Genomic DNA, 20896 nt, shown 5'->3' on the forward strand with positions numbered 1-20896 from the left:
ATCTAGTCTGCCATCAAACCTCTGTAGTGTATTTTTCAGTTATTATATTCTTCACTTCCATGACTTCTATTTGATAGTTTCTCTCTTTTTTAAGGTTCTCACTGTGTTCATCCTTTCTGCTTGCCATAATATTTTCATAACTCATCTCAGAAGTGATGCTCCATCACTCCTGCCATTACACAGAGTATGGGCACCATGAGGGGGTCACTGAGGGCAGTTTAGAGGCTTTCACAGGCTCTCATCTTCCTTCATGCTCTAAGTCCTGCCTCTGAGCAGCCCCTACTATCTACACACACTGGGCACTTAGGAGCTGAGAATAAATGAACACCCCACGTCTATGCACTTCTGCCAACATATGTTCATCTCCCTCCTCTAGACTGTTCCCCCAACTCCCAAATGCAGCTCATCAATTCATCTTCAAGACCCTCATCAGAGACCCCAGGGCCTGTCATTGGAAAGGAGTCCAGAGGCTGGTGCTCTTTGGACCCTAGCTCACCCTCCTCAGGCCCTAAGTGATTTTATGATTTTATGATTTTATGTTAATTTATGTAAATCGATACTTTTGTGGAGGATAATTCATAAAGGTTGGATCTTTAGCTAGAAAAACATTTCTAGGGGCGCCTGGGTGGCTCAGTCAGTTAAGCGTCCAACTCTTACTTTCAGCTCAGGTCATGATCTCAGGGTTGTGAGATCAAGCCCCACATCAGGCTCCCAGCTCAGCCTGGAGTCTGCTTTTCCCTCTCCTTCTGCTCCTTCCCCCAATCTCTTTCTCTTTCCCTCTCTCTCTCTCCCTCATAAATAAAAATAAAATCTTAAAAAGAGAAAGAAAAACATTCCTAAAATGTTCTAAATGCCAAAGACAAGGTTGAATATGAGGCTTGTGCATGGGGACATGGGAGAGAGTCCAAGCCAGAGAGAGATCCAAGGAGAGGGATATCACAAGCCCTTTCCTCTGCTGGTGAGGAAAGAACCAACACTAGAGGGGGCACCAGCAAGCCACAGACAGCATCACCAGTGACCAAGCCCAAGAAAGAGCTTGGATCTGGGCTAGGGGAACCTAGAATTTAGCCCAAATGAGGGGTTCTCAGCGAGACAGATGTGGCTATGGACTAAACCACTGCAGCCCGAGTTCCCTCTGTCAGTGCAATGTTCTCCCAAGCAGTGAGAATTAACTGGACCATGCAAAGCCACCAGGGCTCATGGATGAGCACTGTGCCAGCCACACAGGATGGTGCAAGTCCCAGTGGCCCCAGATCCTGGTCTACGGTTTTGTGATTGAAACAAAGCCTCTACCCATCAGAGCTTCAACTGCTGTGTCAGCAGGCTCTTCTGGGCAGCCAGGAAGAGCAGCAGAAGGGTGGTAGGGCCTACACTAGGTCACTACTCCTCTAGAGCCAGAGCCTTGAAAACATGAGTGTGGAGGCTCCTTCCCACCCTCAAACCTGTGAGGTCCAAAGAAGCCCCTGCTCCGGAGTTTGGTGAGGCTCCAGGGCCACCTGATACCCCTCTCCCCATCACCCAAGAAACCAGGGCCCCTGGGGCTTGGGGATGCTGGGCCCATGTGCCTGCTCGTACTTGCCTTTCCTCCTCCGGTACCTGGATGATTGAGGAGCTGTCCGCTCCCAACCTCCTCCCATCGTGTCCTGTCCCTAGATACCACGGCGCTTGCCTACTGTCCCTGAGAGGGCGCGGGTCCCCATCCGTGGTGCTGATTTCCCAGGGTGGACCCGCTGTGGGTCCTCCGCGAAGGAACACAGCGCCGCCACGAGGGGGCGCTGCTCCTCCTTGAAATGCCGTTCCAACCTTCCCTGGATTTGGGCACACTGTTGAAGAGTTCCAAAAAAGAAACGTGGAAATGAAGGTGAGCAAAAAGGAAGCTTGGGGCGGGGGCATCATAGCCATGGACAGGTTCCCAAAATTCTGGTCTTATTCTAGACCCCAAATTCACAGAAAGGGGCTCACATTCCAGAAAGTATCTGCCTATAGAAATTTGGTTCTGACATCTAACCAGATCCCCGACTTCTGGGTTGGAATTTTGTTGCCATGGCATGCAGGTTTGGCCATTTGAGCCCATCTGGAGACCAGCCTAATTCCTAAGACTTATAGGGACAGCAGGGAATAGAGGAAAAGGAGGCTTTGGAATCAGCAAAATTCTCCCCAGTAAGAAGTTGAATGCCCCTGAGCAAGTCACCCACTCTCTGTGAGGCTATTTTGTCATAGAGATAATAGTGCCTCCCAGAAGGGTTTTTAGAACCATCAGAGGCAATGTGTACAGTTCTCACCCCATCACCAGGCAGCTTGACCCTCTCCCACCCTACTGGTAAACCACTGCCACCTGAAACCACTTTTTAGCTGAGAAAACAAATACATAAATAAACCAGGTACCACTCCACATCCACAGGAAGAGAGATTTTTAAAAAAAAGAAAAGAAAAGAAAAATAACAAGTGCTACTGAGAATGTAAAATGGTGCAGCCATTGAGGAAAACAATTTGGTGGTTCCTCAAAAAGTTAAACACGGAATTGCCATATGATCCAGCAATTCCACTCCTAGGCATATACCCCCCAAAGAACTGAAAATGGTACTCAAATACATATACATGTATGTTCACTCTTCTCGATGGACAAAAAATTGAGACAACCCAAATATCCATCAACTGATGAATGGATAAACAAATTGTGGTAGATCCACACAACAGAATTGGGATGGAGGGAGGGAAGGAAGGAGCAGAAGGGGGGTGAAGGGGACATTATTCCTGAGCAAGAGACAGGATCCTGTTCAGCTTTCTCCACTGTGACTTTGGCCAAGTCCTTAGCCTCTCTGGACCTCCGTTTTCTCATCCACAACCTGGGCAACACAGTGATTGTTGGCTTCATGATTTGAAGGAACAGCACAGTGCCTACCACACTAATAATGCTAGTAAAAATAGTCATCGTTATTGGTATGTCATTCCTGCTACCCTGTGATGTTGGCAGGAAGGACAGGAAGTGGATATGGGTGCAGAGAACCTAGGGGGATGGAGCAGGGCAGTGTATGGGACCAAGGAATAAGGGGTGGTCTCCTTAGTGACCGGGGAGATGGCACTGACCGCAGATAGGGCCAGAGGACCCAGCTGGGCTGGTCCTGTACCTGCAGCTTGCTGAGGCTGCCCACCAGGATCTCTGTCCCGGCAGTATAACCAGGCCCCAGGGCCACTCCAAGCTCCCAAGGCCAGACTCGGCCTGCCCCCGCCCCGGCTCCGCGCCAAGCACCCAGGCTGAATCACCTGGGATCCGAGCAGCCAGTCCCCTGGCCCGCAGCCCGACCTGGAGGGGGACAGAAAGGGAAGGGTTAAGCTACCGGCGCGCCGGTTTGGGGGTTGGAAGGGGGAGCTGCCGCCGCCGGCGAGTCGTCGCGATTGGCTCGGCCGCAGGACCCGGGGGCAGCTGCGGGCGGACGGCCGCCCAGACTTCCCGGACGCGCCTGGCGCCTCCGCTGCGCCGCCGGCGGCCTCCGGGGACGCGCTGCCCGGCTGCCTGGGGACAGCTCTGCTCCTGCGCCAGCCCCCCACCCTCCCCCGAAATCTCCCGGCCCCGGTGGGGGGCGGCGGGGACTGTCTTTCTTGGGGCTTGTCAACCGCGGCGACAGCGAGAGATTGTCAGCGCGCTCCATCGCGGGCCCCTAGGAAGGACGCCCACCAGCCAGCCAACATTCATGCTCCTCCCCACAGACTCCTGTAGGGCTGAATCTGTCTGTCCTGATGTCTAGCCATGGGGCAATCTGCCAGGTCCCACGAAGCTGGGGGTAGGAGCTGATCCTTTGACTGATCACATCTAGGAAAAAGCCGGGTCTGATGCTTTCATTCCCCCTCCCAGACCCCAGGAACTTCTCATACCATACAAATAGGGGTGGGCTTGTTCCCTGGGCACCCTGTGCCTGCCAGCCCCCTCCTGTGGAGCCCTCAGCCACCCCACCATGGCCAGAGACTACTCTCACCCTAACCACCATTGGCAGCCATTCAAGCTAGAATCCTAATTGGAGCTGGAAGAGGCTCCAGAAAATCCAAAACTATAGGCTCTAAATGTATGTGACAATTGTTGATAGTCTTGGTTGTTATTTTGAAAAGTGTAGGTATGCTCATGCTAGTGAGATAGACACTGTTGAAAAAGGTATCAATTCAGAGAATGTCATTGCAAATAGAAGACAAGGTTAAGACTAAGATGAGGAAAAGATTATGGAGGTTTTCAGAGAAAAGTTCCCTCCACTTTCTCTGTCTGGACACTGGAGCCATACACCTGCACCACCCCCAGTAGGACTTTGTGGGCCTCAGCCCTGAGCAAGATTTGGGGGAAGGACATGTCCACTTCCTTACTTGGGCCTTGCCCCCTTTTCCTCACCACGGGTGTCCTGGACCTAGTCTTCATCCTCTGCCTCCCTAACCCCACTCCCACCCTGGCCCTGCCAGCCACCCAGTCTTAGCTTCTCCCTCCTCACCCCCTCCAAGGCTACTCTCCCTCTATAAAAGGGCAAGAATCTCCTTCCAGCCACCTCTCCAAGGGGAGGGAGGCAGTGAGGCGATCACCTGTCCCACTCCCTCATCTATCACCCTGAACTGTGTTTCACGATAAAATTACTCATCCTCAGCCGGTGATAAATGAAATCAGTCTAGAGGCGACCACACAGAGTGGAGGTGGGGGTGCCCCATTCAGGGTTTCTGGGCTTGGGTGAGGGAAACCCAGGGAAGTGTCTCTGTGTTAGCACATACCCTGGCCAAGTTAGTAGATTTGTGTACCCTAATGTGTACTCTTGGTAAAAAAGACATGTGTGTGTGATTCTGTGTTTGTGTGTGCTGAGCCAGCCTGTCTGCCCTGCAGAGTGATGATGGTGGGGTGGGGGGTGGGGGCTGAGCCTTGAAGCAGCTGGGATTCAGAGTCCAGGCAAGGCTGTAGAGAGAAGAGGCTATATCCCCAGAGGAAGGGGCTGGAGGGATCAGAAAACTGTGGTGAGCCACGGAATGGGGTGCGGGGACAGACAGGAGGAGGGGCTGAGTGTCTATGAGCTTTGGCTGGTGCTGAAAGAAGGAAGCAGGCAGCCCATGAGCTAGAGGTAGGATGACCAGTGACCATGTAGCTGCAGGTGAGCACAACAAAGCAGCCTCCAGCAGCTTCAGAAGTCAGATGAACCCTTGCCCATACTAACTGGAGCCTCTGGACCTTGAGGTATCCAGAGGCAGGCAACTCTCAGCACCAGCCCCAGGCAGCAGAATGATAGCCAATGGCTCCTCTGGATCCTTCTGGATCCCCTGCTTTCTTCCGCTTTAGGCCCAGGAATCCATGAGACCTCCTTAGCTGATCACTAAAGGATTAATTAATCATCAAAATAATGAGCTCAGGGGCAGGTCTTGGCCCAGAGCAGTGTGGGCTCCTTTGCTAAAGCCAGAGAGGTCCAGAGGACCAGACCCCAAAGCTACTCCGCCACCTGCCACCTGGTCTGTGAAGGATGCGGAAAGAGCACCTGCCACACAGGTTGCTCTAAGGGCACCTGAGATCACGCTTGTGAAAGGCTGAGTCATTGTGACCCTCATTTCCAAGGCCTCCTGAGGGCTGGCTGGCCCCTGGAGTAGAGAGGAGACCCCTCTGGGGCTCATAGTTCAGGTAGGAATAGCAGATTCCCGTGCAAGTCAGAGTCAGAGGTCTGGAAAGGCAGGGAAGTGTGCTCAGAAGTTCAAGGGACAAGGGACTCATTCAGACCAGAGAGATCCAGGAAGCTTCAAAGAGGAAGCAGCATTCGAAATTGGCATGGAAGGATGAGTAGAATTGGGCAGAGGGGACTGGTGTCAAAGTGCTGTTCTGGAATGTGGGTGGTCCAGCCTGCTTCCTTTTCCGATTCCCACACCCGGAAGAAAGGGCCGTGTGAACCATTCACTTTAGTCCCTGGGGGGTGCGACACCGTGCCTGGCACAGAGGCATACTTAGAGCTGACTGAACAAACCAGGGAGAAATCATAAATGTGTGTTCACCTTGCAGACAGTGGAACCATGGAGTTAATGCGTCGAGAAATGACAGGTTGAACATTCTGGACGGTACGGGAGAGGCCAGTGGAGAAACAGCGGGATCTTATGAGGGCTGCCTACAAGGCCACACTCAGGGGAGGCCTAAGACTCTAAAGGGGAGCAGGAGTGGGACAAGAAGGAGGGGTCTCATCAGACAGACAGCTCGAGCCTTGGGAGGAAAATGCCTGGGCAGGGAGTCTGTGCTCTTTGGGCACTGAGCTTCCGGTAGTCACTGCCTTTGAAAATAGTGCCTCCTGGGGACAGATGTCACCTCCCAGGAGTAACACTGGCTTCTAAGCTCCCCGGGGGTGGCTGGGGGTAGCATCCTCCCCCCACATAAGCCTCTGATGTGGGGTTCCCAGATGTTCTACCTTGATGATGGCTGTGCTGAAGGTGGGTGGCATTTTTGTGTGTGTGGGTGGCATTTTTTTTTTAAGATTTATTTATTTGACAGAGAGAGAGAGAGCACAAGCAGGGGGAGTGGCAGAGGGAGAGGAAGAAGCAGGGAGAGGAAGAAGCAGGCTCCCCGCTGAGCAGGGAGCCAGATGCGGGGCTCGATCCCAGGACCCTAGGATCATGACCTGAGCCAAAGGCAGATGCCCAACCGACTGAGCCACCCAGGCCCCCCCGTGGGTGGCATTTTGAGCTGACACCAGGTTCTCTCTCTGAGAAAGAGGTTTACCTGCCACTCAAAGAATGTCTGGCTCATTGGAGCCTTTGGGTCCAACATGTCCCCCAAACAGAAGAAACAGAGCCCGGTTCAAGACCAAGACTCAGGTGGATGGTGCCCTCACTCCCTCCCATTCTGTCCCTCCACCCTGCTCTGGAATATCCCATTCCTGATGCTGTCTGCCCATCTATCTTCAGAGCTCAAAGCCAAGACCCCGGTTTGCCTGCAGGTCAGATGTCCACCTCCTCCAGGTACCATGCCCCAGGCTGCTTTTGGCCAGAGGGCCAGCCCTGATGAATTCCACCCCTCCGAGCTCCCTGTGTCAGAAACACCCTGTCCTTGGAATCCCTGGGCAATGGCAGGCCAAGATCTGAACCCACCTCTGTTTCAGACAATGTTCACTCCTGCCTGTGTTGTGTGTATACACACATTAGCGAATGCATGCCCTTGTGTGGCACGTGTGTGTGTTTATGACCAAAGCTGCTGCTCATACAGTCCACAGAGTATCCACTTTCAGGTAATAAAACAAACCTGGCATCTTTAAAGCTTCTCTCCACTCCCAGGGACTTCCAAGATTGAATTTCCTCCCCTAGTGGCAGCATCCTAGGGCACTGGTGATGAAGCCCTCCCAGCTGAGGGATGGACCCCTCGTCCACGGCCCATCAGGCTCTCCCCACAGTGGACTTAGCCCCCACTCCCAGCTCTTCCTGCTCCAGGCATTGGTGCACCTTTACAGTTCATGTGCTGTGGCCCATTTCCTCTTTCTCTGTCCTCCTTGTCCCCACAGCAAAGCTACTAGTCACCCAAGACAGCAGGGATTGAACGAAAGGTCCTGGAGGTAGAAGTGGCCAGTGGATACCAGGCAGGGAGTGCTTCAAGGAGCTGTGGCTCCCAGGCCCCTGACCACAGAATCCCCTCTGATGCACCCTCCCTGGGCTGAAGTTCAGGATGGCCCAGCCTTTACCAGGCTGTGGTAGGTCAGCAAGTGATGGGGCCAAGGGTCTGTCGTGCTACAGATTGTATGGGCCATGGAGCTGGGTCACATAAGCAGTCCAGGCATGCTTGGAAAACATTCATTGAGAGCCTCTTTTATGCACCAGCTATGGAACACATTGTAGGCACACTCATGGGACAGATGCTTGGACAAGACAGAGCAGCCAGGCTTACCCTCCTGCCAGAAACAACTCAAACACCAGACAAAATACAGAAAACATGGCCCTCAAAACACTGGACATCAGGTGATGAAGGAGGGGGAGTCCCTGAGAGGCCCCAGCTCACTTCCTGAGCATTTCCAGCTGTGGTGCAGGGAGGGGACCCAGCAGTTCCAGGGGTCCCCCCAAGGGCAGAGATGGAGCTGGGAGTCCTAGAAAGCCAAGGCAGCTAGAGTCTGCAGGAGGGAGCACGGGGAGGAGAGAGTCCTAGAGATCTGCAGAGCATGAGGAACGTGCTTGAGGCCGGGAAAACCACAGAGAGGGCCACAGCGAGCCCTGCCCAGAGCTCACACAGGGCTGTGGAGAGTGCTCGGTCCAGCGGTCAGCCTGGAAGACCTCACCTCACTGGGGCGGAGTACCAATTGGGTCTTGCAACAGTAAAATGGGACAAAATTATCCCTAGACCAAACGCTGCTCTAGTTCTCCCAGCAAAGCTTAAAAGCAAGACCTGAAGGGACCAAACTTCTTCCAAATGACTTCCTGATGTCCAGAGGAAAGTACAAGAATATTTTTGAAAATAGTCAGCACCCAGCAAAGTTCACAATCCTAGTCACCTGATTAAAAATCACCAGGCATGCAAGGAAGCAGGGAAATGCAACCCATGAGAAAGAAAATCAGTCACTTGATGCTGACCCAGAAATGACCGGGATGGCAGGGTGAGAGCACAGGGCATGAAAGGGCCCACTACAACTGTCTCTGGGTGTTCAAGAAGCCAGAGGACAGGCTGAATGTGTTAGGTGGGGACCTTCTGAGGCTGCTAAGAAGAGGTCAGTTCTGGGAAGGGGTGGACGGCTTGGATGCGGACAGAGCAGGATCTCTGCCAGGGGGACTTGGGCTCAGACCCAGACCCTGCAGGCGACTGCCCAGCTGGGATGAGCCGTCTCCACCCCACCCTGCAGACTTGGGATGCCTGGCACACAGCAGGTGCTCGATACATATTAATCGTTTTTGTTTAATTCTCCTTCCCATTTTACAGATTGAAACTCAGAGAGGTTGAAGGTCTTCCCAAGGCCAGGCAGCCAAGAAGTGGTAGGTTCAGGGCCCTGGGCATTCAGTCTCAGGCACTCTGTGCAGCACACCTCCAACCACCAGGTCACACCAACCTGGTGGGTTTGAGGTAGGCTTAGGGGTGTAACACCAGTTTCCCAGGAAGCAAGCCAAGACAGGAGGCACATTAGCTGGGAAGAGGCAAATGTCAGTGCCCACACCCTGAGTCCTTCCACATCCTCCATCCAGGATATCTGGAGTCTGGAGCCCCCACCCCAATTTCCCAACCTTGCCTCAGCCTCCCCAGGTTGTGAGTAGAGACAGGGAACCACAGTGGACAGGCTGGGAGCCCTGCCTGAGGGTGCTCATTTCTGTAATTACCGTAATTGCCTTAATCACTGCTTGGGCTGGAACACTCCTCTGCAGGCTTTGCATTCAGCCCCCACCACTGCACACCTCAGCAGCTCCACCTGGGGATACGGATGCACAGCTCAGGGGCACAGCACACACTCCCAGCCACCCCAACAGGCCCCACCCTGCTGCAGCTTGGGCACCGGGTACCTCCATCAGCACCCTTGTCTAGACTATTTGCTCTATGCCAGCCCACCAGACCAAGAGCCCAGTGCTGGACCCAGGAAAACAAAACGAGCCAGGGAGTGAATGCCATGCCTGCAGGTGTGCACACTCAGGGACAGGCGCTTGCTCTGAGTCCCACCCAGGAAGGCACGTTCATACCAAGAGGAGCTGACACACACCCAGATACAGACCTTTCTTTTCCCTTGACCGGGGGGTTGGCCAAGGTGGAGAGCGGTTTGTGGACCTCTGTGATGTTGCTCATAATGACCACTGCCCTTTTTGAGCAAATACCATGGGCCAGGAGTGTGCGGTTGCTTGACCAACCTCCAGTGGTTTGGCTTCACTTACAGAGAGGGAGGGCCTGAGGCTCACAGCACAAGAACTAAAACCCCAAAGCTCCCCTAGCTCCAGAATAGGCCTCAGTGCCAGCTGCAGCCCCTAAGCAGACCCTGAAGGTCCAGGGTCCCACCAGTGAGGGGCTGGGGGAGGGGCGATGAGGGGCCTCACCCAGAGTCTCCCAACAAACAGCAGCTGAGAGTCAGGCCAAGGCAGGCAGTGGGACTGCCGCTGGCTCCTGCCAGGCTCCTGGCAGCATGAGCGATGGCAGGCTGAGCGATAAGAAACTAATAATTTATGTTTCCAGCTCCCGCGGCCCCGGCGCCAAGGGAAGGCTGGGCCACAGCCTCCTCCTCACACTGAGCGGCCGCAATCCTTTATTGCACAAATTATTAACGACCAAAGAATGAATGACTCTGTAATCAGATCAGGGCTGCCAGCACTTTTCATTTCGTTTATTTGTATAAATTCTGAAGCCAGGGTCTAGCCTGAGCTCAGAAAGTCAGTCTCATGCTAGACGGGTGTGCATGGCCCCACCTAAACAGAGCACACCCCCCTCTCACCCTCACCCAGGACTCCACCGGGTGCTGAAGACAGAGGGTATCGAGGAGGGGGACAGGGAGGTTGGTCTGACTGAGCTGGGCCCCGGGGCCAGGGTTGGAACTCTGTCCTTCAGCCTGCCTCAGGGCCATCTCCTCCCCGTTCTCAGGGCCAGGGGCTAGCCCAGGGCTTGGTGGTGAGAGAAAGCTCCCCTGCCCCTGCATGAAAGCCTCTGATCCCTACCTGTCTTTACCCTTCTTCCCCAGTGCCTGCTTTGTTACTCTGATGGTCCAGGCCAGCAGCAGCCCCAGGCTCCGTGCCCCACTCTGTCCGCCTCTCCTGCCTGGCCTCCCATCCTCTTTCCCCTTCTCAGGCTGATCTCTCCCCTGCCCTCCCTTTTCCTGTCCTGCTGCTGGGCTGGGCTGTCCTCCCTTGGGTGCAGGGACTCAGGCCATGAGGTTCCTGTGGCAGCGCGGAGGACTGAGCTGCCTATGGCCCTCTCACAAGCCCACTTTTAATCCCATTGACCTCTCGTTATACTACAGAGCATAAATTCAGATTTGGAGAGCTTATGTTCCATCATAAATTGGGCTGGCAGACTTCCGATCAACAAGATAAAGCTGTCTCCTGTGAGGTGGGTGTTTTATTAGTCTTGGCCTCAGTGCTGCAGGCACTGGGATTGGGGGAGGGGGGTGAGTCCTCTGCTCTGGAACCCTCCCGTGCTGTTTAGAGCAGCCTGATGGTGCCCAGGGATCTGAGTGCTTCCTATCATCATGGGCAGGCACCAGGAACCTAGTCATCCCCTGGACCTGGGCTGCAAATGCCCTTAGACCCCCCTCCCCACATCACCAATCTGAGTGGCCACTACTCAAACCCCAGGCTGGGCACTCGAGGGTCAAGACAGAGGCTCGGTGTGCACCCAGGCATGTGCATGTCTGTGCCCCACCCTCCCTGGTAGACCTTTGAGAACCTGGCCAGAGCCAGAATAGGGTTGGGGGATGGGGGGGGGGCAGCTGGGCCTGCCTGGAAACCCTGGGGGCAAAATGGCTGGAGGAGGGGGGCCCAGAAAGAGGGAAGTCAAACCCCCGGCTCCAGAGATGTGATGGCCTGGTCCAGCTTTACTTGCAGGTATAGACACAGGCAGAGTCCCTACAGGCAGAGATGGGGAGGTCTTGGCAGCTAGGGCCCCTCTGGGCCTGGGCTCCTGCCACTCACCCAGAACTGGGAGTGATGTCTGCTGGCCTTGCCTGCCCCTCCCTAGAGGTCAGGTCTTTCTTCAAAATCTCAGTCTCTGTCAACACCACCTCCCTCTGCCACTGCCACTTCCAGCTCAGCTTCTGTACCAGCCTGCCAGAATCACTTCTCAGTGAAGTCACCCAAATCAGCATCCCCAGGGGGGCTCCACTTGGCCCTTCTGAGCACCCTCGTCTGCCCAGGGCCTCAGCAACACAGTAAGAAACCTGTGGGTCCAGGATATGTGCTGGTGTTCTGGGGTACAGGACACCCTGACAGGAAAGGAAGGTAATCCAGGGAGGCTTCCTGGAGGAGGGGTTGCTGCTGTAAGTCTTGAAGATAAGTAGGTGGTAGCAGGGCCAACATTACCACCATGCACAGAGAGCATAGAACCTGGATCCCTGGTGCTTTTAGAGACTACAAAAACATTTTACTTTTAATTTCCCTTAAAACCAGAAGGAAAAAAATAATATAATAGCCTGCCCTATGCATCCACCCCACAGCCCCCTGAGTCTTTTTCCTACCACCATGCTGTCATCCCCATCTCGCTCACAGTCCCTCAGAGAGCAGGCACCATACTCCTCCCCATTAGCCAATCAGCAAACCTCATATGTGCTCCCTTCTAGATCCTTTTCCTGGCCCCTCTCACCTATGATATTTCTGTGATACTCCCAGACTCTGCCCCCACTCATCCAGTACCTGATGGGCACATCTGGCCAACTTGCTCTCCAGGGGCTCCTTTGGGAACAGTCTGGGACCCTTGGCCTCCAGGCCTTGCCTCTGCCCCTGGGCTCAACTTCCTGTTTCCCTGTCTTCTTCAGTGTCTGAGCATGGCTGAGTTGTTGCCTTTGCCCAGGAGCGTCACTCCCTAATGTCACTATTCTGTGGCCCCATTACTACTTGTGTAGCAACTTCCGCATTTGGGAGTCCTTTCCTCCACTGAGAATTTTTAAATTATATTTTATAACTCTATTGTTATAAAGACAAATATAATCCATGGTAGATATATTATTCAATATTCATTATTATTATATTATTTTTTTCCTTCTGGTTTTAAGGGAAATTAAAAGTAAAATGTTTTTGTAGTCTCTAAAAGCACCAGGGATCCAGGTTCTATGCTCTCTGTGCATGGTGGTAATGTTGGCCCTGCTACCATCTACTTATCTTGAGTGTCTGGACTGAAGCTAGAGATTCAGGTTCATAGTCTGTAAAGGAAACCACAGAAGTACTTATGAAAGAGAAGAGTGCCTAGTGTAGAACGCACCCACTTACCCAGGCACCCATCATCCACTCATTCACCCATCAGTCCCTCCCCCCACCCATCTACCCCTCAACCCAGCCTATGTTTGAGGGGTGGGTGAGGCAGGAATGAGAGGTGAGGCTGATCTGAGGGGATGGTCTCAGGGCATGTGCCCATGAGTGAAGCTCATCTAATACATAGCAAGGCGTCAACTAGAAGCACTAAGAAAAATCCCAATGTATTGAGGCCAAAATCACGGTATCAAGCAGAAGCTGACAATTTGCTGAGGACCATGTTCCTGGATGGAAGATGGGATAACCCAGCAGGAGTTCTGGCTTTGCCCCTCACCAGTCATGAATCACCCTGTCATGTCTCTGAGGCCCCAGGAGCTCAGGAGCCCACATATACCTGCTGGACCTTAGACACACAGTTACTCAACTGCCAACATGTGGCAGACTCATATTTTGGCAAGGCCACCCAGTCTGGAAGAATGGTCTGTCTGTTCTCCTGGAAGGGGTCTATAGCACGCTGACATCTGTTAGCATCTGCATGTACACAGAGCATCAAAGGTCAGGATCCTTTGTCCTGACCAGGGCATGAGGACTCCACATTTGGGGATGCCCATATTCCTCTATGCAGAGGTAAAACCCCCTCAGACCAGCCCCAGTCCCTCCAGTTGCCTCTTCTGCTCCCACTTCCCCCCAGCCTCCAAGCAGCCTGGCCAGTCTACAGGTGGGAAGGCCCCCAAGGCCAACCTGGGACTGTTAAATGCCCTGGAGAAAGTGCCAGGTTGTGGCCTTGGACAGAGCCCTGGAATTGCTGCCCCTCCCCTGCCGGAGGTAGGTGTGGGTCCGGCCTCTGCCGATGGGCTCTGCTCAGGGTCTCAGCCCGTACCAGGCTGTGCTCTTCAGCCTACCCACTTCTGAGACTGCACCTGGGGCACCGTGCATAACTTCAAACGGTTGGACATCACAGAGTTCCTGTTCTCATGGCACAGTGTGCAGGGCCACTCTGCGCAGAAGATGAGTTGACCCCATGGAGGACTTAGGGGTTGCAGTAATAAAGGAACCCTCACACCCAGGGGTGCCTGGGTGGCTCAGTTGGTTGAGTGTCTGACTCTTGGTTTCGGCTCAGGTGGATCTCAGGGTCATGAGATTGGGCACCCGCACTGTGCTCCCCACTCAGCATGGAGTCTGCTTCCCCTCTCCCTCTTTGTCTGTCCCTCCCCCCACCAAATAAGTAAATCTTTAAAAATAATAAAGATAAAGGAAACTCACACCCAGACAGGCACTCACAGATGTCAATGCACTCAGGGCACCCCACAGGGATATCACCAACTCAACCAGCCCTTGGAGGAATGGGCCCACTGGCAAGGAGGACCGGGCCTTGGATGGGGTCAGGCTAAGTCGATGACCTCAAACAGCCAGCCTGGGCTGGACTCGTGAAATCGTGAAACTCACTGACCACCTCGGCTTGCTACTTCTTGATGTGACAAATCCATGCTGTCAAAGTGACTGTTGGTCTTCCTGGTGACCCTGACGGTGGGACTGTGTGTGAGGTACACCGAGACCACCCCTCCTCCCAGCGTAGGCAGGCGCAGAGTTGCAATCCTGCTGGAGCATAGTGGATGAGGCCTTGCCAAGAGGCTTGAGAACTTTTTCTCTCTCTCTCTCTGATGAAGAGGATGCCTGTGGCCAAACTCTTAAGAATCTTCTGGGGACAGGAGGGTATTCAGAGTCCTGCCTGGGCAGAAGCCCAGTGGACAGGTGCTGGGAGAAGAGGTGAGCAGGGATGGGGCTTCCCCAGGTCAGGGAGGCCAAGCTGGGCTGAGTGGGCCACACCAGGATGGACCCCTATATGCAGCCCTCAAATGCTGACACGTGGGTATGTCAGAAAACAAAAGTCCTGCTCATAGGGAGCTCACACTCTGCAGGAAGTCCAACATATTAACAGTTGCTCCCAGAGCCAGTCTGGACTCCCTGTGCAGCCTGGGAGTCTTTCAGAGCTGGGCCTGGAGACAGCAGCTGTAGCCACCCACCCTCCTAGCCCTCCACCAACTGACCCCTCACCTCCAGTTTCCCTCTGCCTCCAGGCTTTCTGTGCTGAGGGTTCCCACCTGAATGTCCCCTCTTCTCCTTCAACTTCCACCTGGCAGTCCTGGCAGAGAGCCCACGGGAGCCCATTCTGCCCCATCATGCTCATCATGCTCAACTCCAAGGCCCCTCCCACATCCAAGCCCACTCCTCCCCCAGTACCCACTCCCCTCCATGGGAGCCTGACTGCTGCCCTGTGACTCTGAGGACAGCACATCCTAATGTCTCTATCAGGACTGTGGTCACAGGTCTGCCCAGGCCAAGACAGGTGACCATGCAAAGAGTAAACATGTGACCAGCCGAGTTGGGATTGACCCTCCAGGGCCTATACCCCCACAATGAGGAGCGTGGGTCCCTAAGGCCTTCATGTGGGATCTACGCTGACTATGAGCTGATGTGGACAGCAAGACTGTGGTCACAGGAGGAGGGAAGCACATTCACATATAAGCACACAGTATGGACACACACGAGCACATAGGAAACCCTACACTCTCAGGTAAGGTCTCCTCGTCTCTCACACTCAGCCCCTGCTGGCACATTCCTGGGACATAGGGGTGTAATGGGACTGGAGCTGAGTCTGCGTGCTGCACCCAGCTCTACTACTCCACTCTGGTCATCTCCCTGACCTGACATCTGAAAGAGGGGGTGACTGGTGCTGCAGAGGCTTGTGCCATGAGGGATGAGGACCACATGGGGCTTTGGCACCCACATCCACCCAGCAGGGCACCAGCTGCATCCGGGGGTCCCCCCAACCCTGTTTCCACCCTAAGCCATGTCCAGGCAGTAGGCTGGCAATGTCGACAGGGAGAGAAAGGGGTGACACCAGCCCTCATGCCCATTCACTGGGATAGATTCTTTTGTCCCTAGGGGCCCTGGAAGACTCTGCTCCTGCCCTTTACTTGGCCCTACCTTGGAGTGGACCCCCCAGGTCCTGCACTCTGGGCCCATTTATGGAGAAAGCATCTAGGGTGTGCCAGGCCTGCCTCACCGTGCTGACCAGGGCACATGTAGCCACATCTTACCCTGACTGCTCTCCTCTGGGCCAAAGGGAACCCACAGATTTTGAGCCCCTATCTCATTTTTCAGATGGAGAAACTAAGGTCCAAAGAAGGGCAGAGAAGACTGGGTCATTCAGTGGCTAGCCAGGAGGACCCAAATCTCAGGCCCCTGCAGAGTCTGCCGTCCTTACCACCTGTGTCAGCCTACCTCAGCATAACCCGGGCCAAGGAGGGTCCACAGCCCCCGGCAGGCTGCTCTGGGGCAGGTGCTGCTCTCTGTCCCCAGTGATGCCAGCAAGTGGGTGTCTTTGTTCCTCCTCAAGAGGGGCCAAGCAAGCAGAACCAGTGGTAGCCAGACTCCGACCCATGTTGCCAGACCAGCAACTTCCTCTGTACGACATCAGTGTACCCAGTGCACCCTGTGTGTTGAGCTCATTTGTGTCATTGTATTTGTGTCTGAGAAAGTGTGTGTGTGTGCCAACTTCTGTGTAACACAGCAGGTGAGTATCATGTAACCAGTGCTCTCTGGCAGCGTGTGCCCTGTGGGTGCCCCAAGTCTGCACACCCACGGGAGAACATAAGGTTGACCCTAGGTCCTATCTCTTTCTCCTTTAAATGGCATATGTTAAGGTCAGTGAACAGACTGGGCTCGGAAACATCTCTACTCCTGAGACGGAGACGGCATGGCCTGCCGCCAGCTGATGGCTGGCCAAAGGTAAGGCATGTCCTAGCAGGGCAGCCCCTCCTGTGTCTGACCTGCAGCTGGAAACAGACACATTCCTCCCGGAAGCTCTGGCCACTCTTGCAGGGAGTCTGGGGGAGCCCCAGCTGATTCACCACTGACCTTTGACCTCACAGGTTAACCCTTCCTAAACCAGACCCTTGCCCCAGCCATGCTGTCTTAGATATGACAGCTGTATCCAAATGGAGCCCATGGTGCAGGCCTGTGTGTCTACGGATGTTTTTGCACAGGTCTTGGTGTCCTTCCTCTGGCTGTGCTGTAAGTGAACACATACACTGTCCGTGCACGTTTGTGGTCAAGATGTCAGCATCTGTGCAAGCCCCTGTCCGCATGCGCTTTTGAGAATGTACCCTGTTGTATGTATCTGTTGCTGGCTTCGGGTGCTTGCCTGAGGACATGGATGTGTACACAAGGATGTACTTCCTCAGAGACGTGTCAGCTGTGCTCACACCTGTGTGGTCTGTCCCTGCATGCCTTCCCGTGCCTGGCATGTCTGGGCCTGCTCTCCCACCCTGACAGTCACCCTTGATGAGCTCAGGAAGACTAAGGCTGAGGGAGCAGGCCCAAGGGTGCACCTGAGATCTCAGAGACACACTGCTTTCCTCTGCATCTCCCAGCCTCACCTCTGGATCCCTCTCCCTGGGGTTCCACATCTGGTGCTCAATAAATGATTGATTGGTGAAGGAATGGATGAAAAGGGGCTCTAAGGGGCACAGTCTGGAGATGGGGGTAGGCAGGCACTCCAGGATGGGAGGGAGGCTACTGGCAGGAGCGCCAGTTGTGGACTGGGTCGGAGAGCTCCAGAAGAGGCGGTCACGGCTGGCCGAGCCCGGGTTGGGGGCAGCAGGGTCTGCGGGCCGCCCCCGCGCGCTCCCCGGGGACGTCTCGGGTCACCGTCTGCACCGCCCGGGCCGCGCCGCCCCGCGGGTTATTTATGACCCCCTCCCCCTCCCTGGCGGCGGCGGCGGCGGCGGCGGCGGCGGCCACGGCGGGGGCTCCGGCCTCGGCCCAGCGGCAGAGGGCCCCCAGCGGGGGGACCGCGAGCAGCGATGGCGCCGCCGTGGCCGTGAGGAAGGCAGGGGCGGGGCCTCTGAGGGCCGGAGGAGGGGTTTTGGCAGCCGCTCCCACCTACGTTTTCCAAGGAAGGTGCCGCCAGGCCTGAACTCCAGGCGGGGGGAGATTGTAGAGCCAAAATGTTGTCCTTCTGACCTCTGGCTCCAGTCAGAAGCGCAGAGCAGGTGCCAAACCAGGACACAGGTGGACAGGAGGAAGAAAGTGAGCAGATCCTTGTGGCAGGGGTATAATGCCCAGGAGTAAGGATGCCTGATCCCTGTGGGAAAGTGGCTCTGATCCTGTGGGCAGAGAGGTCTATTTCCCATGAAGAGGGGGAAACAGGTAGGGGTGGGGGTAGGGGTGAACTGATCAGCCAAAGCCCTGGAAGGGGGTCTCCTGAAAGTCGGGGTGTGGCCCTTGGAGGAGAAGGGGTCCTGCAGGGAGCTTTGAACCCAGTCATGGTCATTTTAGGAAGCCCCCTTGATCCTCCAGAGAGAGGTGGAACCAGATAGTAGCATGGAGGTTAGGCTGGGTGAGCTAGGTTAGTTTAGCCCCCTTACCTTGCCAGCTGGGTCCCACTTCCGAAAGCCAGAGTTGGGGCCTTCTTTGCCCCTCCTTCACCACTGTGGGCCTGTTCAGGATGAAAGAAGTCAGAGGTGAGTCAGGGGTGGTCCTGCAGAAGGGAAGGGAGGCCTCCTCCACAGGCTACATGGTACCTTCTCAGATCTAGAGATAAACTTCACTAGCCTTCCCTCCCCAAACCTCAGTTTAAAGGTCAGGGGTTAGGAGGCCTAAGGGTCAGTGAATGGGTGCAGGCAAACATGAGAAGAACTGAGTGGAGGGGACCGTCTTTTGAAAGTAGTGTCAGGGCTGTAGCCAGACAGTTGGCCTCACGCTGAGCCCTGATAACCTCTCCACACTGTGCCATGACCACAGATTAGCATGATGGCTCCTCTGTGGGCCTTGGCTCTTGGGCAGGAACAGCCTCCTGCATCCATTAGACATGGAGGCAGCACACCTGAGAGCAAGACGCGGACCACAGAAGGTGAGTGTGCACCTAGGGTCAGGCACGTGCAGGTGTCCAGTTTGCACGGAGGGCAACTGGGCTGAGGGTGGCACACCATATAGGATCACTCACTTTCACACCCACATTCACACCTGGCCCCTTAAATCCCAGCAGGCAGACGTACAAAGAGTAGAGCAGAAGGGGGATACAGAGGTTTGGGTGCATAGGTTCCCAGACACGTTCCTGGTCTCAGCCCAGACCTTGCTCCCCAAGTCAGTCTTGGGGCTGGCTGGTGCCTCAGTTGCAGATGATCTTGGCAGTGTGCATCAGCAAGGGAGAGCAGAGCAGTAGCCAGTGGTCAGGCTCATGCCCAGCTGGTGCAGGTGCCTGGGAGGAGGTGGGTGAGCGTGGTGTGCTCCCTTACTTCCATCACTCCCTTGCACAAGGTGCTCATGCAAGCACGCCTGTGGTCCAGCTCAACCCCCCAGAGCCTGGTCAGAGAGATGCCCACACAAATGCCGTGCCAAATGCATCTCAGTGGGGGTCTAGGCGCTGGGATGGGATCTGAGGCTACTTTCTAGCTTGTTCAGAATAACACATCAGAGAAAGACAAACCTGTCTCATCAGCTATTAGTAGGTTTCTGTTTCTCTTCCTAATGCTTCTACTGCAAGGCTGGCCTGCTGGCCTGCAGCGAGATGGGAGTTGAACACCAAGGGACAAGCCACCCTCATGCCAGGACTGGGCCAAGGCTGACCTGCTTCCTCAAGGCACCAAAGTGGACATGAGTGTAGAGGGTTCCTCTTCCCCAGACTGGCTCATACTAGGGAACAGAAATGTGCTCAAGTGTGCAATCTCGCACTCATCGGCCCCTCTTCCTCCCCACATCCTCCATCCCTCAACCAGACTGCGTCTAGCCCACCTTCCTGCCCCACAGCATGGCTCAGATATTGTTTGTCCTGGAGTCAGAGAGCCTGGATTTAAAACAGCTGTATGACATCAGGAGAGTTACTTGACCTCTCTGCGTCTCACCCTCCTCATCTATAAAATGAGAATAATGAGGAAAACTCATATTGAGATGATCAAGTGAACTAAGGCATGTAAAGTGCAGAGTAATAAGGCGGCAGTAATTGACAGCATCGTTGTCGTGTTGTTCACAGAACATGAAACCTCCCCAACACATTTGCAGAGGCCACACACCACAAACCCACAGCCTCACACCCTGCAGATGCAGAGGAGACCACCCACGCCCGACACTGATGCCCACCACCCACCGCCGCTGTGAAAACACTCCTACCCAGAACCGCCAGGCCAGCGGGCCGCTCCTAATCACAGATCCCTCCTGCGCCAGGAGCCCACTCTCGGTCCTGGGCCCGCCCCCTCCCCAAGTGTAGTCCGGGACTCCCAGCTGCGCCCAATGACTCCCTCAACAATGGCGCGGTCGGTGCGCGCAGCTTCTCGCTAGCATACGGTCCTTCCCACACCCTCGCGCGCTCGGCAATAGGGCAGGGGCTCAGCCCTGTCCCACCGCCCCCGCCGCCAGCCGTGTGAGCCCAGTCGGCCGTCACGCACCCCCTGCTGGAGCCCGCGCCCGCCCGCCCGCCGAGCCGGGGCCGTTTAAATGGGCCAAGTTGTGGCGGCGGCGGCGGCGGCGGCGGAGGCGGCGGCGGCGGCGGGAGTCTCCCAAGTCTCTGCCGGGCGGGCGCGCCCCAGTGTACGCGGGTGCGCGGCCGGGGCGGCGGGGCGGCGAGGCGGGGCTGGGGCCTGGGACCCCCGGGCGGGGCGGGGCGCAGGGCCGGAGACTTCTGGACTCCACTGCCCGGCTGGGCCCTGCTGGCGGACCAGCGAGCGGGGCTGCCCCAGGGGGCGCGGGCGCAGGTGGCCCAGGGCCCTGTGGAGCCCTGGGGCCCCGGGGCTGCGGCGCTCGGCAGGTCGATAGGGGATCGATAGGAGCTCCCGCAGCACCATGTCTCGGGCAGCCAAGGCCCCGGCAGCCGGCCGAGAAGCGGTCCGTGGTGGCCCGGCGGGCGGCGCGGCTGCAGGTGCCGGGGCGCAGTAGCGGGTAGGGCGGGCGCGCGGCCGGGAGACTCCTGGGCCCCCAGCCCTCGAGACCCAACTCCAGCCCAGGCCCGAACAAGTTGCGCCGGCGGCGGAGAGCCAGGCTACAAGGCCACCGGCCGGTC

The sequence above is a fragment of the Neomonachus schauinslandi genome, chromosome 4 (assembly GCF_002201575.2).
Source record: "Neomonachus schauinslandi chromosome 4, ASM220157v2, whole genome shotgun sequence".
In the NCBI taxonomy this organism is placed as follows: domain Eukaryota; kingdom Metazoa; phylum Chordata; class Mammalia; order Carnivora; family Phocidae; genus Neomonachus; species Neomonachus schauinslandi.